Source organism: Salvia miltiorrhiza, chromosome 8 (assembly GCF_028751815.1).
Source record: "Salvia miltiorrhiza cultivar Shanhuang (shh) chromosome 8, IMPLAD_Smil_shh, whole genome shotgun sequence".
NCBI classification, from domain to species: Eukaryota; Viridiplantae; Streptophyta; class Magnoliopsida; order Lamiales; family Lamiaceae; genus Salvia; species Salvia miltiorrhiza.
This window is the reverse complement of record NC_080394.1, coordinates 47,459,732-47,472,779: the sequence shown is the minus strand read 5'-3', so window position 1 is coordinate 47,472,779 and position 13,048 is coordinate 47,459,732. Positions and strand designations below refer to the sequence as shown.

The window sequence follows — 13,048 nt, the reverse complement described above, 5'->3', positions numbered from 1 at the left end:
TTATTTACTCATAATTGTGGCTGAAAATGAAAAGTGAAATCAAGTGGCTGGAGATGAACAAAAAAACAGAATTGTGACCGAAAGAAAATGAAGGAAGATGGGCTCCTTGTTGGGCTCTTTATTAAACTCTGGCCCAAGAGATGGAAAAAATCATGTAAATATTCTTCCATAGCTCAATCTTTGAGAATATAATTTCTTTTTGCTAAAGTCATAATTAGAAATTCAAAATTATTTATCTAGCTAGAGGCGCGACTAGACATATTCATAAATTCAATAAATAAATATATATATTATAAGGTTTTTCATAACTTGAAAATCTAATATTTTTTAAATAAATATTGCAAAGCAAATAAATGGTTTTGGGCTGTGACAAATTTCATTCCGATAAAGGAGAGGGTGATTCTATTCATAGCCCTCTATCTAAAATAATAATTAAAAATAATTAAAATTTTATTATTTACTCTATATTTTATAACCTCCAAAATAATTAAATTATCATAAATTAATAGATTCATTTAATTAAATCTAATCCTCCCAACTTAATCGAAGGAAGAGATTAGGAAACCAAATGATCCTATTGAGGGTCTAAATCTAATCCTCCCAACCTAATCGAAGGAAGAGATTAGGAAACCAAATCATCCAAGATTAAGTGTGCCGTACAAGATTTCAAAAGTAATTTATTTACTCATAATTGTGGCTGAAAATGAAAAGTGAAATCAAGTGGCTGGAGATGAACAAAAAAACAGAATTGTGACCGAAAGAAAATGAAGGAAGATGGGCTCCTTGTTGGGCTCTTTATTAAACTCTGGCCCAAGAGATGGAAAAAATCATGTAAATATTCTTCCATAGCTCAATCTTTGAGAATATAATTTCTTTTTGCTAAAGTCATAATTAGAAATTCAAAATTATTTATCTAGCTAGAGGCGCGACTAGACATATTCATAAATTCAATAAATAAATATATATATTATAAGGTTTTTCATAACTTGAAAATCTAATATTTTTTAAATAAATATTGCAAAGCAAATAAATGGTTTTGGGCTGTGACAAATTTCATTCCGATAAAGGAGAGGGTGATTCTATTCATAGCCCTCTATCTAAAATAATAATTAAAAATAATTAAAATTTTATTATTTACTCTATATTTTATAACCTCCAAAATAATTAAATTATCATAAATTAATAGATTCATTTAATTAAATCTAATCCTCCCAACTTAATCGAAGGAAGAGATTAGGAAACCAAATGATCCTATTGAGGGTCTAAATCTAATCCTCCCAACCTAATCGAAGGAAGAGATTAGGAAACCAAATCATCCAAGATTAAGTGTGCCGTACAAGATTTCAAAAGTAATTTATTTACTCATAATTGTGGCTGAAAATGAAAAGTGAAATCAAGTGGCTGGAGATGAACAAAAAAACAGAATTGTGACCGAAAGAAAATGAAGGAAGATGGGCTCCTTGTTGGGCTCTTTATTAAACTCTGGCCCAAGAGATGGAAAAAATCATGTAAATATTCTTCCATAGCTCAATCTTTGAGAATATAATTTCTTTTTGCTAAAGTCATAATTAGAAATTCAAAATTATTTATCTAGCTAGAGGCGCGACTAGACATATTCATAAATTCAATAAATAAATATATATATTATAAGGTTTTTCATAACTTGAAAATCTAATATTTTTTAAATAAATATTGCAAAGCAAATAAATGGTTTTGGGCTGTGACAAATTTCATTCCGATAAAGGAGAGGGTGATTCTATTCATAGCCCTCTATCTAAAATAATAATTAAAAATAATTAAAATTTTATTATTTACTCTATATTTTATAACCTCCAAAATAATTAAATTATCATAAATTAATAGATTCATTTAATTAAATCTAATCCTCCCAACTTAATCGAAGGAAGAGATTAGGAAACCAAATGATCCTATTGAGGGTCTAAATCTAATCCTCCCAACCTAATCGAAGGAAGAGATTAGGAAACCAAATCATCCAAGATTAAGTGTGCCGTACAAGATTTCAAAAGTAATTTATTTACTCATAATTGTGGCTGAAAATGAAAAGTGAAATCAAGTGGCTGGAGATGAACAAAAAAACAGAATTGTGACAGAAAGAAAATGAAGGAAGATGGGCTCCTTGTTGGGCTCTTTATTAAACTCTGGCCCAAGAGATGGAAAAAATCATGTAAATATTCTTCCATAGCTCAATCTTTGAGAATATAATTTCTTTTTGCTAAAGTCATAATTAGAAATTCAAAATTATTTATCTAGCTAGAGGCGCGACTAGACATATTCATAAATTCAATAAATAAATATATATATTATAAGGTTTTTCATAACTTGAAAATCTAATATTTTTTAAATAAATATTGCAAGGCAAATAAATGGTTTTGGGCTGTGACAAATTTCATTCCGATAAAGGAGAGGGTGATTCTATTCATAGCCCTCTATCTAAAATAATAATTAAAAATAATTAAAATTTTATTATTTACTCTATATTTTATAACCTCCAAAATAATTAAATTATCATAAATTAATAGATTCATTTAATTAAATCTAATCCTCCCAACTTAATCGAAGGAAGAGATTAGGAAACCAAATGATCCTATTGAGGGTCTAAATCTAATCCTCCCAACCTAATCGAAGGAAGAGATTAGGAAACCAAATCATCCAAGATTAAGTGTGCCGTACAAGATTTCAAAAGTAATTTATTTACTCATAATTGTGGCTGAAAATGAAAAGTGAAATCAAGTGGCTGGAGATGAACAAAAAAACAGAATTGTGACCGAAAGAAAATGAAGGAAGATGGGCTCCTTGTTGGGCTCTTTATTAAACTCTGGCCCAAGAGATGGAAAAAATCATGTAAATATTCTTCCATAGCTCAATCTTTGAGAATATAATTTCTTTTTGCTAAAGTCATAATTAGAAATTCAAAATTATTTATCTAGCTAGAGGCGCGACTAGACATATTCATAAATTCAATAAATAAATATATATATTATAAGGTTTTTCATAACTTGAAAATCTAATATTTTTTAAATAAATATTGCAAAGCAAATAAATGGTTTTGGGCTGTGACAAATTTCATTCCGATAAAGGAGGGTGATTCTATTCATAGCCCTCTATCTAAAATAATAATTAAAAATAATTAAAATTTTATTATTTACTCTATATTTTATAACCTCCAAAATAATTAAATTATCATAAATTAATAGATTCATTTAATTAAATCTAATCCTCCCAACTTAATCGAAGGAAGAGATTAGGAAACCAAATGATCCTATTGAGGGTCTAAATCTAATCCTCCCAACCTAATCGAAGGAAGAGATTAGGAAACCAAATCATCCAAGATTAAGTGTGCCGTACAAGATTTCAAAAGTAATTTATTTACTCATAATTGTGGCTGAAAATGAAAAGTGAAATCAAGTGGCTGGAGATGAACAAAAAAATAGAATTGTGACCGAAAGAAAATGAAGGAAGATGGGCTCCTTGTTGGGAACTTTATTAAACTCTGGCCCAAGAGATGGAAAAAATCATGTAAATATTCTTCCATAGCTCAATCTTTGAGAATATAATTTCTTTTTGCTAAAGTCATAATTAGAAATTCAAAATTATTTATCTAGCTAGAGGCGCGACTAGACATATTCATAAATTCAATAAATAAATATATATATTATAAGGTTTTTCATAACTTGAAAATCTAATATTTTTTAAATAAATATTGCAAAGCAAATAAATGGTTTTGGGCTGTGACAAATTTCATTCCGATAAAGGAGACACAACCAGAATCTGGCCGAACACCGACGGAATATTCCGTCGGTAAGAATCAAAATTCCGTCGGTAAATGGAGATACCGACGGATTACCGACGGATTTCACCCGTCGTGAAAACGCTCGTCGGTAAATCATTTACCGACGGATTTTTTCTGTCCGTCGGTGGATACCGACGGACGTCGCCGTCGGTAAGTCTCCGGCGCCGGCGTTGGCCGTGGTAGGTGGCGCGTTTACCGACGGATTACCGACGGAAAATTCCGTCGGTAAATTATTTTTAATTTTTAAATTTTAATTTTAATTTTTTTTTTTTTTTTTATCAACCTATCTTCGTATTCTACAAGTATTTCGTATTTTTAATGTATTTTGAACTTAATTGCATATGATTTGGCCAACTTCCCAGTGGGTCACCCATCTTACTAGTACTCTGAGTCAAGCACGCTTAACCTTGAAGTTTCTTTCGAGTGGTCGCCAGTAGAGAACACGCGTATTATTGATATAATTAGCACCTATTAATTCATTTAAACTCTATTTCAATATACAACTAGCACGCCCACTCGTGCGATGCACGATAAATTATATTTAAAATTTCATTTTTACTATATAAAATTATTTATTCATCCACAAATTTATACTATTAAAATTAATACAAAATTCTCTTATAAAATTTTTAAATATAAGAGTAAAGAGTTTTAAAATAATTCAATATAATTGCTGCACTTTAATTGCACTAAAAATTATTATATGTAAACAATCATGTTAATAAAAAATTCCGCTTCACCGATTAACAAAAATAATATTCAAGCGAATCCGATTCATGATAGCAAGACAAACCTTAAAAATTATAGCAAATTATTTCTACGTATAAATTATAGGTATCAACTAATTAAATAAATTACAGAAAGAAACATTTATATATCAGCAAACTCTTTTATTTTCTGAAAGTTGGTACATCAACTGTTAACTAATTAAAATAAATCGCAAGAAGAAGCATTTAACGCTAAGATTATCTAAAATATTTAATTCAAGTGAATCACAAGAAGCATTATTACATCTCAGCAAGATTATCAAATAAATCACTAAAATCAATTGTAAACTACCATCAACTAAAGTAATTGAAATACAAAAGTAGACAACAAAATCCACGATCGAATATATATTAAAATATTTTACTATGAATCGAAAGGTACCTTATCAATGACCTGCAAAATAGACCAAATATTGTAAGGGCCGCTCTGATAGATCTCTTCTTCCTCAGCGGTTTGTCATCTTAATCATTCCCAAATGCATCATCCATATTGTCGCTCTCAGATCTGGGCTCGTACTCTTTATCTATACTTCTTCTCCCATTATTAAATATGCTTCAATTGGCAAACAACTGCATACTGATGCATAAATGGATGGAGAGCAAATTGATTTTTGAGAAATAATCGTTGCTCTATTGTAACCGTGAGAAAGAGAAGAGGATATTATTTTGTGCATATAACTAATAATAAATTTCGTCATTAATATATATCTTTGTATTAATATATATCTTTGAGTAATTGATGCATAAATAATCGTTGCTCTATTGTGAACTTTCGTCAATTAGAAAAATAAATTCAAACCTATAATGCGATTTGTAGCATTATTGAACAATAAGACTAAAAATACTTTTAGGCGATCTCTAACCTTTACACCAAACTCAAACCTCATAAAAAACTTTTTATACATTTTCTTTTCTATTTTTTTAATCATGTCTTTATATTTTCTTTTCTAATGTTATATGTCAACTCACAAAATTTTTTGATCATTAATTTCATATAATTATATTTTATATCATGTAACTTTTATATTATTAATGTTATTCCAATCATATAGTATTTGCTAAATTTTCTATTATAACGTGTAATTTAAGCAAGCTAAAATTTTCATTATTTTAGTTAATTACGGCCCAATTTTTTTACATGAGTCTACTCTTCATTTCTAAAATAGGCCCATGAATTATTAGCCCAAACCCTTCTCTCTCTCTTCTTTTCTTCACTCACGCACATCACATATTGAAACCGCTCTCTCTCTCGGACTCTCGCACAAACCTCTCAGTTGCACTGCTCTGTCTCTCTCGACCGCACACACCATCAACTCCCTAGACTCTCGCCCTCTATATCTCTTTCCATACTACAGAACACCCACGCACCAACCAGAAACCCTCATTCACGAATTCCGGCGAGATCCGCCATTTATCGTCGCGCTCCGCGGTTCTGCTGTTGCAACAGCATGGCGGCGCCGCCGGCTCTGTTTCTCCCCACTGATTTCGACACCTTGCATGCTCTCCTTTCCGTTTTCTTCGGGCCACACATCAATTCAAGTTGTTTTTACTAAAATTGGGGTGTGAATTCATTTTATCTTCGATTAAGAAAAGGCATTTATGTAAGACAATTTTCTTTATATTTCTTTTATGGTGAAGACATTGAGTGAAGTTTGTTGGTTTGATTGCTGAAATCCATGTTTATGAGTAAAACTGTTGGTGAAATCATACCTGAAAATTTTGAAATTGTTATTGAAATCACGTTTAATTAGATAATGCCTGAAATTTCGTTGCTCTATTGGTTGCTGACGGCGTTTTCATGAACAGAGCAAAATTGAGGAGAATTAGTGCCGTAATTTGCGTCGCCGCTCATCTCCTCGATCATTCCATTTACGACGTCGTCGAGCAAAGGGTTGCCGCGGCCGCCATCATCGTCGTCGAGAAACAGTAACTGTTCTACGCTGGAAATCGCGCCGGTGGCGTGTTGGTGATTGTGTTGTGGAGGAACGGAAATTTGGTCCGCCATTTTTGTGTGGGCGGCCGGCGGCGGCCGCGGTGGTGGCGACGCTTGGCGTTAACCAAGCGCCGCGGCGGCGGGCTTTGTTGGCGTTTGTGTTACAGTGGAGTAGTTTTTTTCTGTTGATCGGAATGGAATTGATGGGGTCGGAAAAAAGGAGAAATGGAATTGAAAGTTGGGGAATTATAAGGGAAGTGGCGGGAATGTTGAGGCGGTTAGTAACTGTTATGGTGAGATAACCGTGTAGAAGAGGGAGAGAAAACTGTTGTTCATCGTGTGAGAGAGATAGTAACTGCTATAAAATGTGGTTTCATATAAAACTACCGTTAAATATTAAGAATATTCCGTTAGAAAAATAACGGTAAATTAGATGATGTGAAACTGGTTTTTTATATAATGCGGTCAGTTACAATTTTTAAAAATTGGTTGGAAAATATAGCCGTTGAACTGCTCTTTTATATAATATATAGATATCATTTATTCATAACCTTAGAATATGTCGAGATGATATCTAAGACTTGTGGTGCCGGCGAAAAAATGACGGTAAATATATGATCGAATTTAAGATAATAAAAAAAATTAATATTATCGTTTATTAAAAAGAGAAAATATTATTGCTAAAAATAACTATCAATTTTAAAATATTTTCCATAATTTAAAAATAATAATAATAATATAGAAAATTAATTTAAAATAATTTAAAAAAAATTAAATAATAAATAATAAAAAAAATAAAAAATAAAAAAATCAAATAATAAAAAAATAATTTACCGACGGACTTTATCCGTCGGTACTAATTTTAAAAATAATTTAAAATAAAAAAAAAATAATTAAAAAAATAAAAAAGACAATAAAAATACAAATAATAATATTTATTGAAATTACCGACGGAAAATTCCGTCGGTAATCCGTCGGTAAAAATAAAAATAATTAATAAATTCGAAATTATCCAAATTTCCGACGGAGTTTAATCCGTCGGTAGAGATTCCGTCGGTATTCCGTCGGTAAAAAATAAAAATAATTATTAAAATCGAAAATACCGAATTTACCGACGGATATTGTCCGTCGGTAGTGATTCCGTCGGTAGTCCGTCGGTATTTTCATCGGAAATAGATGCCGGCTCCGGTGATGTTGCCGGATGACGGTCCATCGGGGATCCGTCGGTATCTACCGACGGAAAATAGTCCGTCGGTGATTTCCGTCGGTGTTCGACCAGTTTTCTTGTAGTGTTAATTCTTTAAGTATATGGCTGTTATGATGTTTTACATGTCATGTTATATATTTCTTTTATGATGCTTTTATGATCAAGTAGTACGGTGAGATCCATTAGAAATTGTTGGAATTGTGAAATTGGTTAGATGACACGAATGAAGTATGATTAGAAATTTCGAGGACGAAATTATTTTTAAGTGGGATAGGTTGTAACACCCCGATAATTTAGATTTATTTTATAAGTTTAATTAATAGTATTTTCTTGTATAGCTTATTTTTTTTAAATAATTACATGATACATATAGATATGCACCATTAATTTTATCTAGACTATTATTATTATTATTATTATTATTATTATTATTATTATTATTATTATTATTATTATTATTATTATTATTATTATTATTACTATTATTATTATTATTATTATTATTATTATTATTATTATTATTATTATTATTATTATTATTATTATTATTATTATTATTATTATTATTTTTGATTCCTAATAGAACTAGAACTCTTTAAAGACTAGTATAAATAGAGGCATAATATCTACCCTAAAAATCACACGCAAGAAATATTTTTTCGGCAGTTCTCATCTCTCAGTTATCGTTGTTATCTGTCTTCATCCCTTTCGGTAAGTCTTTAAATTTGTTAGAAGCCTGATACTATTTAATATTTCAAATCAATGAAGTATAATACTACGCAAGTGTTTCAATTAAATTTCAATTGCTAATGATAGTCAGTTGAGAATAATTTTTTTTTTATTTAAGCTGCTTCGGTGTTCGAAGTTGTTTTCTGTTAATAGTGACTAATTCTTTTTTTCTAATCACATCTCAAAGTGGCTGCTCTTTTATTAGTTTACCAAGTATTGATACTTTCATGTATTTCGAAATCTATTTAATATATATAGCTAATTGAATATGTTAATCAGTTTTTTTTCTATAATTCAATTTATTAATTTAGACCATAGACGGTAACTATTAGTATAGGATTGTGTCTATTTTGAAATTTATTCAATTTCTTTAATTATAAAAGTTGGTTTAATTCTTAGATTTTCGAACAGTTAGTTTAACTCCAAATTGTTTAGATTTTGTTATGCTTAAGTATTTATTTTATTAAATAAGTTTTAATATAGGATTTTAATTAAGTTATTGTAGGACTTTTTTTATAAGCGTTGTATTTATTTCATTAGGTGCGGTGCAATTAGGATCCTTATTTCGGATTTGATTTTATAAGCTTCGACATTAAGGTGAGGGATTATATGCTTGTTGTTATATTCATGTATGTTTGAATGTGCTTTTAGTTCATGTTTGATTATGCTTGCTCAGATACATGTCTAGATACATGTTCAGAATATCATGTTCAAGTACATGATCAGAACGCAGAATATCATGTTCAAGTACATGATCAGAACGCAGAATATCATGTTCAAGTACATGATCAGAAACGCAGAATATCATGTTCAAGTACATGATCAGAAATCAGAATATCATGTTCAAGTACATGATCAGAAATCAGAATATCATGTTCAAGTACATGATTATAAATTCAGAAACACTCAGAATTAAGTATATGTGTATGACAATGTGAATTATTTGCATGTTTAAGCGTATGTGAATATTTGCATGGTTTCTCACTGAGTATATTTTCAATATGCTCACCCCTTATCTTTCAGTTTTGCAGTTTTGGAGTCGAGGTGGCCATGGAAGTCGAGAATGACTAGAGATTTAGTATTTCCATAGAAATTTAAGTTGAACATGTCACTTTCTTTTAGTTTATCTTTTTCTTCCATGTTACTACATTAGTTTTTGCAAGTTGATTTTAAATTAGTTTAAATTATGATAGTCAAGGAATTTTATTTTTTAACTATTAGTTCTTCAAGATTTTAGTTTGAAAAGTTTATGAAAATTGGGGCGTTACAATACCCCTTATCTCCATATATATACGCTGAATGTAAAATCAACTCACAACTGTTAGATTCACAAAATCAAGGGCTAAGATCTATTCTTAGGTGTCACAAAAATATGACATTCTCACATGACCCTCTCCCTATATATATATATATATATATATATATATATATATATATATATCTATATCTCTCTCACTCTCTCTCCCTCACGATCTCTCTCACTCTCTCCCTCACGATCTCTCTCACTCTCTCCCTCACGCAGGTCCCTCCCCTCTCCCACATTACTCTTTTTCTTCCCCCATAAATGAAGACCACATGCACCATTAACAAACCCCCCTAAAAGGCTAACCTATCTAGCCAACATCCTCCCCATTTTCAGCTCACACATGCACATGCACTCCTTTCTTTCGCCCTCCCCCCTTTGCTCGGTCTCTCTCTCTCTCTCTCTCTCTCTCTCTCTCTCTTCTCACTCTCCTGCACAATTAAGAGCATGACATCCTCACCACCATCATCCTATTTACTACAAGATTTGCATTTATGAAAGAAATCACACCCTCACGTCACCTCTCATCAAGGCAAGCTCTTTCTCTTCTTCTTCTTCTCTATTTTTCGGCAGCCACCCCTCCTCACTCCACCACACTTCTTTTCTTGTTTCACCATTTATAGAAAGAGTTAAGGAAGCCAAAAGTGTTCTACCTTCACACCAAAGCCACCAAGAGTGCTCCAACCTTCAAGCACAAGCTTCAAGAATCATACGCACCATCCTCTACTCCACCTCCCTTGATCTTGTTAGTAGTAACCTTCAAATCCTCCTCTTATGTTATGTATATATTTTCATGATGAATAAGCATGTATATTGAAGCATATTGAAGCATGATAGTTCCTTCTCTACTTATAATTTTCGAAAATTTTGGTGAAAGAAAGCATTATGAACTCCTTCAACTTTTAACTTTCAACTACTTTTCATATGCTTATACACCTCTACATGTTAGATGCATGAGAAGGGAAGATATATTTCTTGAAAACCCTTGAGAGAGTTATATGTTATGATAATTGAAGAATGATGAGTCTTAGTGAGAAAATGCATGAGAATGATGGTGAAATTATAGATCTAAAAGGATATGTGTAAATGTTATTATTTCAACCATTTCGGAAAGTTTTCTTACGTTCTGGACTGATGAGTCGACGAGGTTTTCCTCGTCTAAAAATCTTCAAAAGTTTATGGTGTATAGATATATGTGTTTTGTAAACTCTGGTAAAATTTCAAATCATTTTGACCTTGTTTACTACCTTTTTAAAACATAAAACTTTTACTGCACATTTCCGCCGGAAATTTAGAAGGGCAGTTTCTAGAGTCACACTTTTCAGTGACTTCCAAAAACATTCAGCTGCTGAAATAGAAATTTTATTGAAGAGAAACAAAAACCCTTGAAAGCACAGGCGCAAACAAGGAGAGTCCGAAAAAATCAAAACCAGAAAAAGACAAAAAACCAAGCTAAAGGAGAAAGAAAACAACAAGAACGAACAAAAGACGGGCCGGGACCGCGAAAGGCCATAACCGAGGCCATTCCAAAAACATTCAGCCTCCCAAATGTTTATGGAAGAAAGATACATGTATTATACCGATGCATGTCAAATTTCAAACCATTTAGACAACGTTTACTAATTTTTAAAAATCCTAACTTCCAGTCGTGCAAAACTGCCGAATCTGGTAGACTGTGAGAAAACACTCATATCTCTTAAACCACTTGGCGTTTTTCACTCTACTTTTTTTTAAACAAAACTAGACTCGAAGAGGTTTTCATCGGTATAAGTCTTGAATCCAGGAGATTTCTGAGTTAAAACAGTTTATTCGTTAAAGTTGAGGCAGAACAGAATGGTAAACTGTAGGTGTCCGAAAAATTCTACCTTGATTTTGTTTTAAGGATTTTTAAAAGTTTTGGTGGAGATATACACCATGTTATGGCATGAAAATTCTACTAGAAAATTTTATATATTTTCCAAAGCTTACATGAATATTTGAGAATTTATTTACAATGGTAAAAGATTTCAAGTTCATAGAGTGACTTTTAAGTCACTTGAATATTGAGATAATTCATAAATATATTATATGGAATAATTGAGTAATTTGAAGTATGAATGACTAAGTGATTTATTTGAATGCTATTTACCTAGGATTGAGAGTCTTTTAATTGGATAAGATATCCAATTAAATTGGGAGGTCCAACTGGGTAAATAGTAGATAAGTTATAAGATGAGATTAAGCATATGATGAAAGCATAAGTATTAAGATATTAGTTAGATGAAATTCTAACTAGAGTTTATTTTGTCACATGGCAATCTAAACCACGTGCACCACCAAAGGTTCGAGTGACGGCCGGCGTTAGTACGACTCTGAGCTTTACGTCATCGACCCTTGAGACATGTGGGCTTTATTCTAACTCTATTATGGCAAGCTACCATGATAAAGAGTTCAAAAGCAAAATCTTATGAAAATGAAGCATGTTAAAGTATTATTGTTGAAGTATTATGAAAATTGTCATCTTGCCATATTTATTATTGATGAGTATGAAGTATGGTATGCTGCCTCTATGAAAGACATGACTATGTTCATGATGCAAGATATCGGCCTTTAACTGATTTATATGACAGTAAAGGTTTTGTGCGCAGAGGTGATTGTGAGCCGTCTCTAGTCGGCCGGTCACGGTGATTTGAAGGAGGCCTCCTTCTCTTCACCTAGTATATATATATTATATGAGTTCTCATAGTTGGCACATACCCTGAATATAATGTCTGCAGACTAATGATATTATTATGATGATGCAAATGAGTTTATGACAGAAAAACATGAACATGTATTTTTAATCTCAGTTAAATCCTGTTGATGCATTGAAAAGGGCAAGATTGACATATAGCTCTAAGAGCAACATTTCATTTATTTCCGGCATGAGTCCACTGAGTGCTTTTTGGTACTCAGCCCTGCATGTATTTCTAAATGTGCAGGTCTGGCTTGGCGCGAGGATGGGTGAAGGCTGTTGGAATTGTCAGTTGGCTGTGTCTTTCCTATATCTCACACTTATCTTATTGCTTGACTCTATAAGAAATTGAACTCCCTGCTATATGTCTTCACACATATAGTAACGTATCTCGCTGCACAACTCTGATGAAACTCCTTATTTAATTTGCTATTGCCTGTAAAATCCCATAAGGAAAAATACTTTTCAAACCCTTGCTAAGTCTCGAATCTCTTAATTATGTTTTACCCAAGCAAGTAATTATTTTTGGTCTTAAAATCTTTCTTGGAAATGAGTATAAATTGCAAATGCTTCCGCTAATACAAG

At 31.7% G+C, this 13,048-nt stretch overlaps 1 long non-coding RNA gene across 1 annotated transcript; it reads right to left on the bottom strand.

The window, feature by feature from the left end:
- Window positions 1-4,763: 4,763 nt before the first annotated feature.
- LOC130996902 (uncharacterized) lies at window positions 4,764-6,423 on the bottom strand. Its single transcript, XR_009092877.1, has 2 exons — window positions 6,289-6,423; window positions 4,764-5,155 (listed from the first exon to the last, which is right to left on the bottom strand). It is a non-coding gene; the product is annotated as an uncharacterized LOC130996902 (long non-coding RNA).
- Window positions 6,424-13,048: the final 6,625 nt, after the last annotated feature.